This window comes from Rhopalosiphum padi, chromosome 4 (genome assembly GCF_020882245.1).
Source record: "Rhopalosiphum padi isolate XX-2018 chromosome 4, ASM2088224v1, whole genome shotgun sequence".
NCBI lineage: Eukaryota > Metazoa > Arthropoda > Insecta > Hemiptera > Aphididae > Rhopalosiphum > Rhopalosiphum padi.
The window spans coordinates 18108741-18127569 of record NC_083600.1 but is presented as its reverse complement, the minus strand read 5'-3'; the positions used below and the strand labels follow the sequence as shown (position 1 = coordinate 18127569).

Here is an 18829-nt window from a genome sequence, read left to right as displayed (position 1 = left end):
ATATTATAGAATACTGTATATTATGGAATATATTTTATTTGGCGATCTATATTTTTAATTTCATAAACATTTGAAACAAAATACTTTTAAAACATTAATTTGATGCATATACAATTTACATATACATAATATCAAATATTGAACAAATTAATTTTTGTATTAATTAGCATTTAAGTCTAAAGAAGAAAAATAAAGTGCATTGAATACCCTATAAAATTATGACTTCATTCAACATAATTTAAAAATGTAAAATCTTATTTAAGCTTATTATTAATTTTTATTATATTTTAATGTTTTATACATATATTTTTTTTTTTTTTTTTGATAATATTTTTCCAGTAGAGATACAAGGACGTTATACGCGCGCGCGTTCTTATATTATTATTATGTGAAAGATAAAGATTTCGTGTTTCAATTTAGTCCACATATACACTCTATAATTATATACCTGATGACATGATGAAATTCGTTATTGGTAAAGGATTACGCGGTAGTAATATTTTTTCGTCCAAATCGAAATATCAACGGCCGCGAAGTATACATAATGTGCGTATGATATAAAGTGGCCTCGAAAGGGTATATTCCGGTACGCTCTTTAAATTCACACATAACATAATAACATGATATATTATGCGTATTTCTGCAGCTGTTCATTTTGACATGAGATTAAGTATATACCTATTATATATACGTAAATGGAAATGTACTCGTGCTAGCGCTAATCGCAGCATTTACCTATATAGATAGGTTGTACGAGTATAGATTTAGGTATGTATTATATATAGCTTTATTAAATCGTAATATCGTGTATAGGTATAATACTGTATTAGTGTATTACTCTCTTTTTGGCGGTACAAGTATGTTACGTATAAAAAAATAATAACACAACGTGATGATGCGCTACAATAAAGAATATTACGCAGACACTATGTATAATGCAAAACACTCATTATTTCAGAAGAGCCTTACGATTTTTAAAATATTTCTTTTACTTAGTTTTACGAAATAACATTTTTATTATTTTTTATCGTTATAATTTAAAAAAATGTTAATCTTTTGAATGGAAACATACATTTTTAATTTAGTATACCAAAAGCAGAATATTATTCGGAGTACTTCGATCTATCAAAATCAAACTTTGGACAAGTATAGTTTATTAGTTATAACTTATAATTTATTGATGACCGGATTTTTAGAAGACCAACATTTTGCGAGGTACCCACCCCTGTACGGCCGTATTATTTAAATCCTGCACTTGTCCAAATTTTAAATATTTATAGCTCATAAACTATATATACTTAAAATATAAAATTATATAAATATAAATATATAAAATTCGATTTTCATATACCAATGTACACCGAAAAACAGTAGGTATGCATTAAACTGTAGAAATTAAAAATGTGTTGCCATAAAAAAAATTCAAAAAAGATGACATTAAAAATATATTTTTTTTAGAAAAATGTTGTTTTTAATGATTTATGTAAAAAAAAATATATTTTCCTAAAAATGCTAATAATTTTTTTAAATTGTGAGAGTGTCTCAAGTTTAATGGATCATCAGCTATACATTATTACACCGTTATAAATGTTTTAATAAACCACCACGGTTATATTAAAGTAGTACCATTACATATAACTATGCTATAAACACGAGAAGACTTTTTAGCGTAGGTATACTCAAATAGCTAAATATTTAATTATAATTTCCAGGCACTACGACTGTATAGTATTATAATAATATGTAGTATAGTATATGGCATTGTATATTCTATATATAATAATTATACGCTATTTATAAAAATGATACAATATATAAATACATATATATTTTATATACGCATATACGCATATCGCATTTTGCCATTGTCGCACAGTAACGCGTAGAACTGTAGACGACTTGATACATAGAAATTATAATTATTTAAGTTACAGATTATAGACTTAAAATGTGCGATAATATCTATGACCATGTTATATAATAAATAGGTACCTAAAGTAAAATATTATGCACACAATTTATTTTTGCTTTCAACTGTACTGAAATGCTGCTGTTTATTCGTTTTATCAACATTTTAAATAATTATTATTTATTAGTAATAGGCGTTGGGAAAGTGGCGCGCCCATCGCCCAGCACACCAAAAAGTGTGCTGCAATAGCCCCACGCTGACTTTAATTAGTTGGTGTGGTCTGGCCCTCCAGGTTGGGGGTTGAGCGTAGGGCTGACAACCCTACCTCATAAAAAAAAATAGATGTTAAGAATCAACAACATAATAAGCCTCGGAACAAAGATTTAACGGACATCAACATTGGAACCTGGAACGTGCGATCTCTGTATAGGGCTGGAGCTTTGACAACATCCCTATCGTGTCTTGAGCGATATGAGATGGATATAACTGCGATTCAAGAAGTGAGATGGACAAACTCAGGTACCTTGAAATCTCAAGGAAATACAATATTATACAGTGGTGGAGATAAACATGAACACGGAGTAGGTTTCGTAATAAGTGATAACGTTGCGACAAATATAGTGAGGTTCCAACCAATAAGCGATCGGATATGCTACATAGAACTCAAATGTAAATGGTACAACATGTTCCTAATAAACTGTTATGCACCGACAGAAGATAAGAGTGACGACATAAAAAACAAATTTTATGAAGACTTAGACCTGGTGTATGACACCCTACCGATTGATAAACCGAAAATAATACTAGGGGACTTCAATGCGAAGATTGGAAAAGAAAACATATACAAACCTACAATTGGATCCGAAAGCCTTCACGAAATTACGAACGACAATGGAAACAAACTAATCACTTTTGCCACAGCCAAAAATATGATAATAAGTAACACGTACTTCCCTCATAAGAATATACACAAACAAACATGGATCTCCCCATGTGGGTTAGTAAGAAATCAAATAGATCACATGTTAGTGGACAACCGGATAAAATCATGTGTCAAAGATATAAGAAGTATGCGAGGGAGTAGTGCAATGTCGGACCATTTCCTTGTGAAAGCGAAAATCAAACTCAGAATATCAACAAAATGGAAAATAAAGAATAAGCACAAAGAAAAAATTAATAAGGATATACTGAAGACAATAACAGCTAAAGTGTACCAAGAAAAAATATCGATAGAATTACGAGACATACAAGAAATGGTGAACCTGAATGAAGCCTGGGGAAAGGTAGAGCAAGCAATCAAAATAACAGCAAAGGAAGTACTTGGATATGTATCAAAAAAGACAAAGAAAAGATGGTTTAACGAGGAATGTAAAGCAGCTCAAGAGGAAAAAGACAAAGCAAGAACAAAAGTTTTGCAGAACCCTAGTGAAGACAATAAAAGGCTACTAGCACAAAAACAAAAGGATGCAAAAAAGGTCATCAGAAGGAATAAGAGATTATGGGAAAAAGAACGGATACACACCATAGAAAACAACAGGAATAACAACTCCAGAATATTTTTCGAAAAAGTAAATGAAGTTAAACGTGGATATCAAACTAGGCCAACAGCTATGAAGAAGCATGATGGATCCTTACTAACAGAGAGTAAAGAAATTGCGTGTGAATTTAAAGATATGTTCGAAAAATTGCTAAACCAACCAAATGAAAATAACACAATAATTCAATACTCTACTGTAGAACAGCAGCTTGAAAAACCATCAGAAGACGAAGTGAAGATGGGACTAGATATGCTAAAAAACGGGAAAGCACCGGGAGATGATGAAATAGTAGCTGAATGCCTAAAAAAGGGAGGCCAAGGTTTACTGAACCAGCTACACAAACTTATGAACACAATCTGGGAACAAGAGGAGATACCCGAAGCATGGCGTATATCCATCATATGCCCTATACACAAAAAAGGAGACATCATGGAGTGTGAAAACTATAGAGGGATCTCACTACTCAATACTTCATATAAACTATTGTCCAACATACTACTGACTAGAATTAACCCATATATCAAGGAAATAATTGGAGAATACCAAGCTGGTTTTATGCTAGGAAAATCAACAACAGATCAAATACACATCGTAAAACAAGTTGTTGAAAAGAGTCACGAATACAATAAAGACACATATTTGCTATTTGTTGACTTCAAAGCAGCGTATGACTCAATCAACAGAGACAAACTATGGGAAGTCATGGAATCGTTAGGAATACCAGCCAAGTTAACCAGATTAATAAAATCGTGTACATATAACTCAAAAAGTAAAATTAGTTTTGGAGGAGAATTATCAGAGGAGTTTCAGGTAACGACTGGCCTTAGACAAGGTGACGCTTTATCACCTGCACTGTTCAACATCGCCCTAGAATCAGTTATGAGGACAGTTATATCCCAATCTAAGGGCATAGAAATAAAAGACAATCGACATCTAACGGCAGTCGCTTACGCGGATGATATAGTACTATTAGCCGAAACAGTTGACGACCTAAAGTACACAACAGATATATTGCTGAAGGAGGGGAAAAAAATTGGCCTGAAAATTAATGAGACAAAGACAAAATACATGATAGTATCTAGACAAAACCACAGATCGGATTCCTTGAAAGTAAATGAGTACACATTTGAAAGGGTAGGAAATTTTAAATACTTAGGTGCAGATATTAATGAGGATGCTAATAGCCACGAAGAAGTGAAAAGACGGCTCATTGCAGCAAACAGATGCTACTATGGACTATTACCATTGTTCAAATCAAAACTATTATCAAGGAAATCCAAAGTAACATTATATAAAGTTCTAGTCAGACCAATAGCTTTGTATGCAAGCAGTACTTGGGCGACGACAAAGTCAGATGAAAAAAAGTTAGAAGTATTTGAGAGAAAGATATTGAGAAAGATATTTGGCCCAAACAAAAACAGTGAAGGAGAATATGAAATACGTAGCAATAAAAATTTAGAGGAATTATATAACGAACCCAATATTACTGGGATCTTGAAAAGCGCACGAATAGGATGGGCTGGGCATGTATGGAGATCAAAAGGACTAATCGGACAAATAACCGCATGGAAACCAAACGCAAAGAGGCCCAGAGGACGTCCTAGACAGAGATGGGTTGATAGAATAAAAGAAGACCTAAAGATGTTGGGAGTAAGGAATGCTGAAGAAACGGCACAAAACAGAGAAGAATGGAGACAGTATGTTGTTGCGGCAATGGACCTAAAAGGCCTGTAAAAAGCCAAAGAAGAAGAAGATTATTTATTAGTAAAAATACTATTTATTATTATAATATTATATAGGTACATGCAAAAACGCGGTAATAGCAATATCATTTTTAGACGCACATAACACGCCAACGTCGGTGAATTTCGTTTTATTTTTTATTACTACTTTATAATTTACATTGTTTTTACTATTTTTCAGACATACTCGTATCATTCTATGAATTTTTCTATAATTGCTACTTCTCCCAAAACGGGATATTAATAGTGATTGTCAGGTGTACTGTTGTGGATATATATAAGTATTTTTAACTTAAGTTATTCTTTTTTTTTCAAAATTTGAAAAATTCAGTAGTTAGCACACTCTGTGAGTAAATTAATTTTGTGTATATATTATAGAAAAAAGTAAAAATAATCATCGCAAAAGGTTTTCAACAACAATACGTATTTTAACGAGATTGTAACAATATTTCACATGCTTAATTAATTGATTCTTATTGTTACATAGGTATATATTATGTTTCATTCATAATTATAAATACGTAATTATTTTGGTTATTGTATCAATTCATATAATTATTGCTACAATAATATAATATATTATTGTTGTAATGATAATTACCTCTAGATTGCCAAACACCGTGCATCCAGTTTCGTATATGACTGGATTTTTTAATAAATAAGAATATATATTATTATTTATTACTATTCGTGATTAATGTGTGTATTTAATATTTTGTATTTTTGTGAACGTGAGTGTTAGACGAATTTGGAGTAATCTATTCATCATTAATTATTATAATACTATATATTACCATACGGATGACGTGTGAGTATAATATTGACGACAAGCGTTCGCATATGAAATGATTTTTCTAGGACGGATCGCGAAATCGACACGGAAACGTCAGCCACGCGACCAGGAAACCATTGCGGATACTTCACTCAGGCGCCGTGATTACCGTATAAATAACATAACCGATTTTGCATAATAAAACCGTACATCGTACTGTTGATAAAAATTAAAGGTTGCACAGAAATAAAGGCTGCGTACTTATACATTTATTATTAATACATAGTCCTTGACGTTGGGACGTCGTTTTCCGTCCGTCCGGTAACTGCAGGGCAGTGCACGCGTATAAAATGATATATAAGACATAAGTAAATAACTAAATACACCTATACGTAATGATTTATCGTATTATTATATATATATATATAAACCGTATATAACTGCAGGTGGAGGTAGGCATCTCTATGATATATTATAAGATAATAGTATAGTATGTATAGGTAATAGTACACCTATATTGGCACACGCGTCGCCGATGAGGTATGGCTAATGCACTTGGTGCAACCGTGTCTTAAAAATCCGTCACAGCGTGGTAATGATCCGCGTGTTAACAGTTACCATACGCTAAATGTATAGGTGCACATAAATAAGTACCTACCTAATATACACCTATATATTCGCATAACGCGTATACATTATGTCATGTTTGATCAGTCAGATAATGACGCTGCCACCTTCGCGGTATGATTCGACGTATATTTGAGGTAATGAGACAACGCAAGATATTAGTGCGCATTATTATATTTTTAATCTGAAAGCAATAAGTCACGTTATTATATTATATTACGGATAATGTAATAAGCAATCGCATTAAAAAAAAACAGCTTTGAAAGATTTTGATGTGAGGAGCGTGGACCTGCAGATTAATACCTGTTATAAATATTATATCCATTTACGAAATATTTTAAGCGTTTAGAGAAGAACAAATGATAGTCGAGATTATCGAGATAGATTTTTGATAAAATATGTAATCAAATTAATCTGACTGTCCGAGGCCACGAATGTAGAATAGGTGTATAAGAATATACTAAAATAGTTATAAACCATTAAAGCACTATAGCTATAACCAGAATTCAGATATGAGTATAATTATATATAATCTCTTAAATCCTAATACTTAATTATGTTTTTTCTTCTTTTTTACTTTTATTATATAGTAAATATTTTGTAACGTTTCATTATTAGTTTATTTATTTTATAATTCGTTGACATAGGTTATGTATTTATACATTGATCATTTGATAAAAATTAACTTTGTTATCAATAACTTAAGGCTTAAATTTCATAAAATTATAAAATTAACTGTTAGGAGGATTACCTGTAATGCATTAGCGATTAGCTAATACATTTAATTGTACATTTCATATATAATATTATCTATTTATTTTATTTGGGGTTTGGTCTTTATAGTATGAAATAAAATCATTTTCAACCATCATAATAAATTATGATCTAAACCCATGGGTTATTGAATGTTGTTTGTATTATTAGTCAATGTGATGGATTTAGTCGATTTCTCTGAAAACTGAATGACTATTCCACTCATAATTATACATTACGATGTCATGAAGAAATAATATTGGTGTAAATAATTGCTTCCAAAATACAATGAGCATATTATCTTAAAATTAGAAATTTTTAACCGTTTTATAGATGGGTACAAGGTAGTTCATTTGTCTAAGATCTACACAGTTATGAAATTTGTAACTAATTAATTTTAAATACATAAATGCATTACTTGTATATAACTTGTAGAAAAAACCATGGTATATTTATATAGAAACTTAGAGTAATGGTACTTACTATATATAATATAAATATATTATTATATATTATGTCTGTGTAGAACTGTATCTAATAGTATAAATATAATAATATAATTAATGGTTCAATAATTGCATACTAGGTTGTTACTTGTTAGCATTTCTTTTGGAAAGCATCATCGTAATGCGCGAGTATATTAAATACCCTGTGCTCGTAACTATTATACACATAAATATATAATGTAAGCATCCTGCAAGAGTTCATCAAATGGAAATAGATGTAAGTATAACTGTATAACTGTACCTAATCATATAATAACATTTCGGTATTTCTCGTATTATTATCAAGTTACACAAAAATAGTTTAGGTATAGGTACCTACTTATGTGATGAACAAGAGAAAAATAAATTCACCGAGTTCGGTATGAGTTCGACTTTCAATAGAAACACAGTGATAACGATTAAAAATAATTACTATTTATAATGGAACTGTGCAGGACGCAGAATCACACTTTCTCGGTTGCAAAAACTCATTCGTTTCGGAGAAAGCTTTCAGAAGTATGGGACAAATTAATGTTTTATTAATGTGTATATGGCTGCGTACAGCCTATAAACACTGATGAGCGATGTTCAGTTGGTAATTGAAAATTTAATACTGCGGTCAGAGACCAGAGTCTCGTCGAAACCCGTCTCCTTTCCAACAATATTCATTTGCAGCTATCATGGTTTAGTGGAAGAATAATAGGTATACTTGCCTGCCACACGGGTTCGTTTTTGTGTGATATATGCTTATATGCATTATGTAACATAATATAATATTATTTATATTTCACATACAAATCTGAAATTCTGACAATTTTTTTCCGTGATCATTTTGCTTTTGCGACGATTTAACTTGTAAAAACTTTTTCGTGTACCAAATAGCACGGATTAATGCATTTTTGATAGGTACCTACTTTTATCTTTTATGTACCAAAAAATACTACAAAAAATATTACAAAATTGTTGAAAATGTTATCTTAGTCTTTATAAGCTCACCACACACCGTTATGATACGATCAGATTAAATAGATAGTACTAGTTTTGTAATCTCGTTGTCACGTCACTCGCGGAGTGCAAATAAACAGCATAACATTATACAGTATTATCGTAGCATTTATTAATTTATTATAATATATAAATTATCAGATGTTATAGAGATGACCCCGTGGCCCGTGGGCGAGAACGCGAGCGAGAGACGAAAGTGTATACATTGTATATTATATTATATTCAGCAGTGTGACGAATCTGCGACGACTCGACTAGAAACGCTATACCTACGATAGACATAATATACGTTAAATTAAGCTACCTTTTGTATATTTGTGTGTTGTAGCGAAATAAACGATATCATGTGGATTGTGGACTCTTATTATATATATGCACAATAAATTAAGCATTATCATATTGTGCACATGGGGTGTAACGGTTGGCGGCGTCTACCATAATATTATTGCACACATTATATATACATATATATGTATGTAGGTATATAGGTTTATGCGTACGCGAATAAAATATGAACGAAAAGAATAATTATATTTATTTATTTAAGGATACACAGCGGCGCACTGTGGTGTACGCATAATATATATATATATACATTATAATATAAAGCATTATTATATTGTTACACTGACCTATCTGTGTACGCACCGTATCCGGACACTTTAACACTTATCCTTGGACTGGAGTGTGTGCAGCAGTGCTGCAGTTACGGCGAAAATTCGAATATTGTAACGTAAATTGTAATAACTACGAGATAATGACAAATATACTGACTATATAGTACTACACTACTACGCCATACGCGTAAACATCATAACGGTTATATGGAGTACCTATATTATTATCTTCATCATATTATAGAAAACACATATATTCGTAATTCGTATATTAAACACGTAGTACTTTTAACTTTTTGAATGGCCTGCATAGAATATGTATAGACATCATACGGATATTATACGATAACGACACGCGACCATGTCATATTGTCATATATATAGCCTATATAGGTCTATTAAAACTGTTAAAGAATAAGTGTAACATTTTAGCGGATGTCAGAATGATTACATTGGGCGAATGCCGGCAATTAATTTTATATTCATCTATTTTTAGTATACATCGTATCACAATTTATCTATAATACTAATAAATGGCAATGTGTGTGTGTGTGTGTGTCGTGTGTGGTATAAAATGGTTTTGAAATTCGGTACATAGGTTACTCGAGGATGTGTATATAAATTTTATGTATGTGTACGCACAAAGCATTTTTGTTGGAATGTTATAATTATTATTGATAATAAAATTAATTAAATTGAAATTTAATTACGTTAAATTATCTGTGATTCTATGCAGAATGTAAAAATGTACACCCAGCACTTCTGACGAGCGCACGTATGAGTAGATGTTAATTATTTAAAATATTTATAGGTATTATGTTAAATGTATTATTGAAGTAAAACATTAACAACAGCTTTAGGCTGTAATTCTAAAAACGAAATTCTTGTTTGTGGTGAATGGTTTAAAATGTTTTTTTGTCGAATATTTGGTAATATTAGTACCTAGTTTTATTGTTTTTTTTTTAAATCATTTACCCAAATGGCCAAATGCATTCTTTGTGTAAGATTTCTACCTATAATATCAACTGAAACATCCGGTTGAAGATTAATAATGGTTATAAATTATATTATAATATTTTGAAATGATTCACATTTAATCAATTTACTCATATTTATTTCATCGTGGTTACTGTTTTAGCTCTTTTGTAATACAGTTATTGTTAAAATGTTATTTTAACTTAAAAATGTGCAATTTAAAAAAAAATAGCAGAATATTTTTTTTTTTTTTTTTAATAATTCGTTGGCGGGCGAACGAATCGAACAATTAAAAAAAAATTATATATACTTGTATATAAATAATAAAATAATAAAACAACTTTTATAAGCTATTAAAACCATTTTAGTTAATCTTAATTGTTTATATTTTGTATAGGTAATATAGACTATTAAAATATAAATTAAAACAAGAATGCTGAATATAATAACATAAATATAAAATGCGGATAATTAGGAATTTAGTAAAAACAAATTTTGAACCAACATTTTTCTAATACTTAGTATATATTTAATAATAAACAATAGTAATATACGATTACTTACGATTACCTATACAGTATACATATTATATTATATAAGCACCGTAACCTAAACGAGTGTGTAGGAAAAAGACCTTATGCCTACAATTATGAACAATTTCCTCTTGAACCGTTATTTACGGACCTACATACGCTTTATGTTAAATGTTGATATTTACATAATATATAGTTCATTAATTTAATTATTAAATACGACGCGTGCAGATGTTGGTCCAAGCCGCATGCATCACACGAGTTTATGCGCCAATTACGCGCGATCTTCGCCAAGTAGACTGTGATACACATGTATAATCATTATAACTGCATTGGGTGTCTTATCGCTGCACTTCTGTACCATATGTACCGAGACGTTATTATTTTAGTGTTATTATAGCTACTGCACCATCATGTATATATTCAAAATATATCAAATGTGTATATATAATAAACTGCAGTTTCATTGTATTTCGTATCATAATATGATATATTTTCATCAAGTGACATCGAATAAAAATAGGGTTTTTGAGAAAAACTATACAGGAAACACTGAAATGCACATTTGTTAGCGATTTTGAAGTATTTAGATAGCCTTATTTTCATTGCGGACTATACAACATGCACTTTTTTTAATAGCAACACGATTTGTATAGACAAATTTTAAAGTCATTTTGATCTTTAACCATGGTTCTAAAACCAAAATTGACTGAAATACAAATAATTAAAGTTAAGTTAAAAATAAAAGGATACTTCAAGTATCATACTTGGAAAATGTCCTGTAAAAATGCATTAATTTACTAACACGTTATTTTAGTCAGATTTAAATTTAAACTTTAATCCGTTGTAATTGTGTCAATTTTGATTTTAGAGCCATATTTAATAGATCAAAATGACTTTAAAAATTCAGTCTATTCAAATCTGATATTTCTATTTAAAATATGCAAGGCACCTACCTATTTTGCGTATAAAATTAAATCATATATTATTATGAAAAATCTAAGCATTTCGTAATCGTCAAAAAAATGTTTATTTCATATTCTTTAGCTTATTAAATTATGTGGCTAGTTCCATCATTTTTTGGATAAGAACAGAGTAGGAGCAATATTAAATTTAAAAATATGTATCAATCATATAATGGAAAAAGTATGAGCGGTTAAACAAAATTCGAATGTACCTATACAGTATTTTCCTGTATTGTTCGATTAATTTTCTTTTTATAAAATATTAACAAATTTTGAATGAATACCAGCACTATATTTTACCTATTATAATAGGTGTGCGTAATAATAATATAGCATATATTTTTTAATTGAAATATAACCACAAATGTAGATCGAGGAGTTTATCACGAGCTAAGCCCATCAAAATTTTTCCTAAGTCTCTCGACAAATGCCAAAATTTCTCATCCAATGAACGCGACTAAATATCTCTACATCTATATACACATGGCCGTCCTCGAATAGAATAAGTGCCTTCTACTGCCTATAACACTATATGATGTTCGTCATTTTAGTTATTATGCGTAGGTACTTATGCTGTGAACAGAAAAATACGCGTTTCACCGACCTCGCCGGGTCGGGTCCTGCGATATATACGTGTCGAATACACTCCAAAACGTAATTTACGATTGTAATGCGATTTTCTCTCTCAATTATATATTATATTATATATCATATAATATTGTAATATATTATTGTCAGACGCCTGCAGGTGTACCATTGCCATCAAACGATTTTTGAACGAGGTCGAATTGCTGATATTTCCCGTGACACAAAACTTCAAATGCGACAATATACTCGTATACTGCATAAACATAACGTAATTTGCCTTACTTGACACCATGACGTTACTCCGTACATATACTGCATGTCTGTATATATTTACTAAGTATATATATTATATTATACGAAGTTGAAGCTATTATAGACAAGCGAAGGCTTTTACATTTATTACCAATAACTACAGTTGTCTGTTATCCGTCATTTTTCAAGATAAACTAATTTGAAATAATATGTTGATGTATTTTGATTTCTATTAACCAACACATTTCCAATATTTTATTTTCATAATAATTATTGTCGGGAAAACATACAAGATATTGTGATATTAATTAAAACAATTTAAAACTTAATATAATTGATTATATATATGAATCTATGATATAATTGAAATGTATGTGCATGTACATAATAGGTCCTATATAATATACGATATGGTAATATACCTACCAACAAAATAATAGTTTTTAGTCAAAAGTAGACAAAATCATTAAAATATTATAATAATGCTGTAGTGCTGTGTCATTAAAGTTATTAATACTCAAACTTTATTTCAACAAATATTTTGATACAATATAGAAATTAGAAATACTATCTTAGTTTTCATAATGTCTCTATACATATAGTGGTTGAAAACCAGTGGTATTGGCGGTATCGTATTCCTTTAGAATCAAAAAAATACCTAAAAATTACTCATGTTTTCTATCTGTTTATGGAGTGCATAGTGTATTGCATTATTGTTTTATGTACCTATACAACTTTTCTTATTTTCTACTGGCCAATTTCATATTTGCACATATAATATGTTCAACATTAGAATAAATTGATTGAAATTATTTTAGAAAACTGAAATTTGAAACTAAAAATGAATATCAATCGTTAACTGATCAAAATGAAAACTAAAAAGATAGTCAGCCCGCAATGGTGAGCCCTATGATGATAAAAACCCGTGTGCACTCTGCTGTCTATGATAATAATTAATAATATGCAAAAATAATTTATTAGGTAATAACTAATAATTGTCAATTGAGCAATATATAATATTAAGATTTTATAATCAGTGATTATTAATCACACTCATTAAAATATCCAAATAAATCGATATATTATTCATACATACAATACGAATATCTTATCATCAAAAGTATATATCACAAATTTTTATCATTTATTTTAACAATAACATAAATATATTGGATTTTATCTAGATAGTATATTTTAATGGAAAGTAGATGACTCATATAATGTTTACATATTGATAAACTAGTACACAAAGTAACATATACAATATACGTTATAAAAAATATAATCATATTAAACAAATGATTAATCTAGTTGAAAAGATTTATTTAAATATTCTTTTAATGCGTTAGAAATTAATAAAGTCGAGCAAATATACTATACTAGTAATGATATTGTTGTGCTTGGGAGATTTAATATGTATAGGTTTAGGCAAGATAGTAAAATTTGTTATTATAGATATTTACGTTATTTTTTACGATTTCTATTAAAATTTAAAAATAGCGCATTCACACTTCGACAATTTACAATTTAGTACCTACTTACAATATATTATAATATACTAAATTAATAAATTATTAATATAATTATTCTATAAGAAAAAAAATTTTAAGCAACAAATTTTTCTAATATTTTTTAAATCTATGGGATTTACATAGGAAAAGAAACGTGACTATAAAATTAATCAATAATTGATTAGTAACTGCATATAGTGCATATCACGGGAAAAAATATACTTATTGTTAAGTTACCTAAAAAAAAGTGTAGCTCGTTTAGCTAACTATACTTAGTTAAAAGTAACTAAACTTTAACTTTTTAAGTCGTTTACTCCCAGCCTTGAAAATGATGTCATATTTAAAATTAAATAAACATCATGCGCATAGTTTCATATAAAGAGTAATAAAATATACAATAATGTTAACTAGACACAATTGACGATAGTCGTCGAAAAAATAAACTAGCGAACGTTAAAAATTAAAATTAAAATGCTATAATATGATAAAGGTAATTACTAATTACATTCCTAACTCCCTGATGTTCGTCTCCATAAAATATGTGTATTGAATAATCTAAAAATAAGTTATATTAATAAAAATATGAATCGTACAGTTCGTTTGAATTAATAGTAGGTATATCGTATATGTAGATTATAATTTTATAACCATCCAAATTTATGTAGAAACAATATTGTAACTACACTATGGTCACCCTCACTTAATATCACTTGTTGATTTTGGATTAGTGATTACTTCTTATAACTATATAAGGTCAAATTAGTTTAGCATTATAACAACTACTTACATTTTTATTTAAAAATCAAAAAATGTTTTCAGACTTAAAATAGATTAAAATTAAAATGAATAAAGTGATTAGTTGATTTTACTAAAGCGCAATAATAAATATGTTTAACGTTTATTTACATTTTTTATAAATATAAGCATTATGTAAATAAATTTGATTTTTTTAACCATTCATAAGATATTCAAAAATATAAATATTAAAAATGTATCCGGCCAATGCTCAGGAAATATTCTTCTTTATAAAATATGTATAATAATTAATAAGTGCTTTTACCCTAAACTAAACCAGAGAGTCGTAATCGTGAAAATACGGAATATATCTTTGTTCCTATATTATGTGATGGGAGATAGACGGAGAAAACTAATCTTGGTGCTACAGCCACTTAAAGAACATACTATTTCTAAGGTATAATATAGAGTAAAGATTATAGACTGTAATAAATATTTACATTTTAAATTCTGAACGATACTATTCGATTTTATAATAAAGTGTGTTTTGTATGACTGTCATTAAATTGGAAAATTAAACATACTGAGTAATCAAAAATAAATATTTTCCAGTATTTTTAGAAATAATAGAGAAAAACAATAAAAAAAAAAAAATAAGTAAAACGGGAATTTTTAAATTGTTTATAATTGACATAATTTTCAAAATATTTTGAATATTTTCTGTGCTTTTAATATAAACAAAAAGTTATAAACAAGTTTAAGCTCATTAAAAATATTTAAAAAATATAACATACGGTATCATATACATTTTTCTCAAACCTATTTAAAAATATTGAAAATACATATAGGTATGATTTTTATTTAAAAATATTTTAAAGCCGGAACATAACGATCTTGGTTTATCTTTAAATTATTATTTATAGGGACTTGAAGCATTATTCCGTTACCTACTACGTATACGAGTATATAATATTATTTACTAAATACAATGACATTTTCAAAATATTCAAATTTATTTAACTAACCCATTTACACAGACACCGTTAAATGGTACATCGGAATTGACTTATATACAAGTTATTACAAGTTATATTTTATGAAATAATATTATATAATATATATGAGGTTTTTTTGACAAAAATTTGTTCAACCAATCTAATTACTCAAAGAAAAATAAAAGGATAGCAAAATATATAGTAGGAACCTATATTATAGTATGATAGACCGTTTCCGATCAAGGACCGTTTTTTCATCAATGATTGATCATTGAATTAAAATTTAACACATCCGTCATCCGTTAAAACTATATCTACCTAATTATGGGGTACCGTCAGTACAGTCACTACAACCGATACCTATACAATTTATATTTTATACGTCAGCCCTTGTTCGCTGATTTAAATTTATATTTTTACCTACATTTAGTGGCACAAAACTATGATTCTAGACAATTTTCACAGTACGCTAGTCATACAAGAATAACCGTTAGTTACTTGCGGCTAAAATATTTTAATATTATAATGAAATAATGAATAATAATTATTGTTAGCATTATATAATATGGCATTGTAATACTATTATATATATATTTAATTCTAGTCATATTACGTTACTGCGATAATGTCACTCGACATTGACTTAAATTAAAATATAATACGTTCAACGCATATAGTTAACTTATTTTTTCGTGCGTAACAATACTGCTTACCTCTATAACACGTTTACTCCACTTTGGTTAAATTTCATCAAAACTGAAAAGGGTTTTCATCAGCATCAGTGGTTCAGTGGTAGAATGCTCGCCTGCCACGCGGGCGGCCCGGGTTCGATTCCCGGCTGATGCATTTAATATTGTTTTATTCTTATTTTACGATTATTAAATTTTTGTTTTATCCGTTTTCCTCATTAGTATTTTTGTTTTTTGTTATAGCTACTATTATTTATATTAATAATTAACTATATTTTTATGCTAAATAGTAAATCCGCAACTGTAGATCTCAGCCGGTTCCAGCGTCGTGGACTACCGGTGATGCGACTGTTGTGGTTTATACTTTTATAGACTAGAAATTAGAATTAAGTGACCCACGTGGTTTTTTTATGATTAAAAAAAAATAAATACCTACCAATTTTCGGTGCAATTCAAGATTTTCACAAAAATTTTTTTTATGTTGAATTGATTTTTTTAACGAATACCAATATATTTTTTTAATTTTTACTTTATAAGCTGTAACTAAATATTTCAAAATGTAAATAAACCTATAAGGTGTAAATTATTTTTCAATATTAGCATAATCGTGAGTGAAATGGGAAGCCCTTGTGGGTCTGTCTTCTATGGGTGCTTTTATAATTTTGCATCCCTTGAATTTAAATTTAATATGTGACTATATTCCTGCGGTTAGAGAGTATCGAAATTTGATGAGTTCAGCATCAGCATCAGTGGTTCAGTGGTAGAATGCTCGCCTGCCACGCGGGCGGCCCGGGTTCGATTCCCGGCTGATGCAGTCATTATTATTGTTTTTACTTAATTTTATACCATTTTTTTTACTTTTTTATCATTAGTTTTTCAGGTTATTATACAATTTCAGATTTCTATTACTAATTTTAATAATCAACTTTTTTTTAAGCTTGATTCCACTGTAGTACCTAGTCTGCTATTGATTTCAGCCGGTGATGACTGATGCGGTTTATAGACAACCGGCCAACTCACGTAGTTTTTTAAGACACATAAATATTTATACGAATTAAATATACATTTATGTTTATATTAAGAGGATTGGGTATACTGAAAACCGATGCTTGTTACACTCGAAGATGTTTACATTTTTTGTGGTTGTATACAATATAAGTAATTGGTAAAAAATGCTTCGATCTTCAACTTTGACTGTGTTTTTAATGGAATTGGATTTATAGGTATATTTTATACATTTGTCAAGTCCAAATGTATTAATATTTTTCAAAACAATCGAGATATACAAACAAACAATTAGGGAAAACGGGAATATTTACTGTACAACAGTTTTTGACGAAATCGATTTTGTTTTTTTGTGTAACTCATAATTCATAAACGAATAACTGTAGATATACCTACTATACTAAACTTTACATCAGATTTTTAAAACTGCATGTCTGCATTTTATAAATTTAATATAATTTTCAAATTATTATGTCTCTTTTGAGCTATTTTTAGGCTAGAGAAATTTTTGATTTTATTATATTTTAATTTTTTTCAATGAATGTGGATAAAAAACTTACTAAGTAATAAACTAATATATATATAGGTTATAACAGACAGTATTAATTCAAAATCGAATTTTCGAATGTAATGATTTATCATTGAATTCAAATTTAACACATATTATATTACAATAATGATTTACTTAATGACGAGGTATACTGTATAGTGTATAGTAACAGTGACGTGCTCACAGGGTGGGTCAGTGTGTTATATCCCCTTTTGGATTTTTTTGTAATGATATATTATTATCCACATGGAAAAAAAAATTAAGGTCTGTGATAAGTCAAAAATGAATATTCCCTCTTTCAAAAAAGTTGAGCACGCCACTGTATAATTATATAACTTATTTTTCTCTTTTTATATGTCGAATTAACTTATTTTTACGAATATAAATATTTGTTTTTAGTTTTTAATTCAAAAAAATTTTAAAACACAATATTATTAAAGTTAATTTAGCCTAGTCATTAACCTATTTATTTGTTATAAATTATAATAGTAATTTTTCCGTATCTACAATATCAGTGGTGGGCGGGAAGCTCTCGTGGGTCTTTTATTTAATAATATGAAACTCCAATAATTTTTTACCCCCT

General features: G+C 28.9%; 1 protein-coding gene and 2 non-coding genes across 3 annotated transcripts in view; 2 read left to right on the top strand and 1 right to left on the bottom strand.

Annotated features, from left to right (window-relative positions):
- LOC132929643 (uncharacterized) overlaps positions 1–18829 on the bottom strand; it is a 42787-nt gene that overhangs the window by 14347 nt on the left and 9611 nt on the right. The window lies entirely within an intron of this gene.
- On the top strand, positions 16778–16848 carry Trnag-gcc (transfer RNA glycine (anticodon GCC)). The gene has a single exon. It is a non-coding gene; the product is annotated as a tRNA-Gly (tRNA).
- Trnag-gcc (transfer RNA glycine (anticodon GCC)) lies at positions 17435–17505 on the top strand. The gene has a single exon. It is a non-coding gene; the product is annotated as a tRNA-Gly (tRNA).